Source organism: Penaeus vannamei, unplaced genomic scaffold, assembly GCF_042767895.1.
Source record: "Penaeus vannamei isolate JL-2024 unplaced genomic scaffold, ASM4276789v1 unanchor3625, whole genome shotgun sequence".
In the NCBI taxonomy this organism is placed as follows: Eukaryota; Metazoa; Arthropoda; class Malacostraca; order Decapoda; family Penaeidae; genus Penaeus; species Penaeus vannamei.
The window spans coordinates 1-2,500 of NW_027216606.1; the positions used below are offsets into that span (position 1 = coordinate 1).

The 2,500-nt window shown below is 35.6% G+C and overlaps 1 protein-coding gene across 1 annotated transcript in view; it reads left to right on the top strand.

Moving 5' to 3' along the window:
- LOC113803753 (Per1-like protein PGAP5) overlaps positions 1–2,500 on the top strand; it is a gene marked incomplete at its 3' end in the record, with an annotated part of 10,114 nt that continues 7,614 nt past the window's right edge. The window contains 1 exon segment of the mRNA XM_070120194.1: positions 1–99.

The following is a 2,500-nucleotide window of genomic DNA, read 5'->3' on the forward strand; positions in this document are numbered from 1 at the left end:
ATCGAGAGAGCCGCAAAACCCGCCGACGAGGGCGCTCTTCTGTTCGTGGTATACCCTGTTCATCCTGATTATACTTCAATGAGTGCTGACTATGTCAAGGTTAGTATGCTGATTCAGTGGGAATGTTATGAGGTAATTGTAATACGTTTGCTGCTCTGAGAGCGACGATAATTGTGTAACGCTCTAGCCTGTCAGGAATACATGGTAGGGGTTTTGTTTCCTTGGCGGGGTTTGGGGGGCGGCACAGCCCCCTGCAATGGAAAGTCATGTGAATAACCATGGTTATTTTCACTGTAGGTTATATTATTAATGTTATTTAACCCTGCATTTTCCCTGAAACCTTTCATACCCTACCCTGCTATTGGGGCCAAGTTTGTCGCTAATGGGGGGTTTCTACGCAATAAAAACTGTATATTTCCCTACCAGGGAAATATGGCAATTGATTCAATTGTCCAATTTCTCTACATTTAGAAATACAAAATGAGTTTACTTTAAAGTTGAGGGTACAGTGTTTAGGAAGTCACCAACCGCTTACAAAATTCTACAACTGGAACACAATTATTGTATTTCACTGAATTTAGTGTTATCCCTGATATTGTAATGATTTCAGTGAGAGATTGAATTCACCGCAAAGTTGGAAAAAAATCAGAAACAAAAGTAGCACTGTAAACAACCTTCATCTTGGAACAAACAATGACAACTGTGACAACAGAACTGTCAAATTTGCTGGGAGAGGTCAGCAATGCACAAATATGGATGTACCATGTATTTCTAATGAAACCGTGGTACGTACATGGTAAAATTGATCACATTGTGTATTTTGGGGAATGAACATTTGATAAGTGCGTATTTCATTAAAATTTCATATAAATTAGAATACAGAGATACATTTTACTACAGTGGATATATAAGAAATTTGCCATGATGTGACAAACTACATGCCTACTGATTGTTATTTGATCCATTATATTGAATTTGTTACATACCTGTGGCCATTCTTATCCATGACATTTTGGTAAATAGCACAGTTAATCTTTCCTGTATGAATACTCAAAGGTAGAGCAAATTGAAGAGGATATTCTTGTAGATGACAAAAAGTTGTAGTTGTCGGTGCAAGGAATAATATGGAGACAGCTGGTATCACCACAAAGGAAGGAAAAATTCAAGAAAAGCATCACTCACAGTCTCAAGACTACTCAGTGCTCCTGAGCTTCAGCTCCATCTTGCTGTTTATATGAGATGAAGAAAGTGTTTCATTACCCTTTGAGCACTGTGTGTACAACCAGTCATAACAATTATTTTTGGACTATTCTTATGACATAGGGGAAGTTCCGGTTATGTGGATTCTGGTAATTTTGCACTTAGGCGATTGCACTGGTATTGCTTCTGTGTATTGTGTTGTGGATTTTGTTTATGTTGCCAGAATAGCCAGTGTTAAGAATCTAATATGAAATGATTTGTTGATATTATTGTATTTATTTTCAAATAGTGATGATGCCTAATTTGATTGTTTGGGCATTGTATCAGTTTCATTTCAAGATATAGTACAAGGTACTGTTTGCTTGCACTAAATTCATGTGAAACGTTAAAAACCATTGAGTCAACTAGAGTGGTATTCGAGAAAGGTCTATAACTATTCTTTGCGATTTTGTCTATGATTTGCTCCATGCCACATCTCAAATTTAATGCTGCTAATAAGAACAGATACTCATATCATTATATATCCTATTTTGATAATCTGTTGTAATAACAAGACAAGGTAATTATTGCAGTTAATCTTGCTCATATTATAACAGTAATTTTACAAATTCATAATGTCTGAATATGATGTGGCATCCCCCAGATTGGAAAGTTTGTTATATGGCTACGTACCTAATTTCCCAGCCATGGCTGCAGCTGCACCATGTAAACAAGATGGTATTTCTCAGCTGCGTATTCAAGATAGTGATCTGCTGCGAATGCACAGCTTCAAATCAAGAAATTAAAATCAAAATCATCAGTTTTATTGATGACTTGAAATTACAAAGAAGTATGAAATTTGCCTATACCCACCTGTGCAATTTTTTATAACAGTAAATTATACCAACTCCCTTGTGCAATTTGCTAACTTCCCAATCTAGGGCATTCCTAATTTTATTCAATATATCAGTTGTTAAGAGTGGTAATGGTATTTATATTTTTGAATAAAATACAGCATTAAGTGTGTAGGAGATGGCTCAGTTAACTTTTGATGATTTATCTAAAGAAGCCTCAAAGTTTTCTTGTTATTTTCAAAGTAGAGTAATCTTCAACAGAGGAAAAATTATAGAAAATGCACATGTGTTACCAGAACTTTCCCCCATATCGTAAGAGGTCCATAGATAATTGTTACGACTGGTTGTAAGAATAGCCACAGTCTTGAATAAATTTTGTGATATAGAGTTGGGGCCTTAGTCTCTGGCAAGTGTGTTTATACTGTAAAGAATTACCAATAGCAGATAAAGAAAATATTTGATAATTT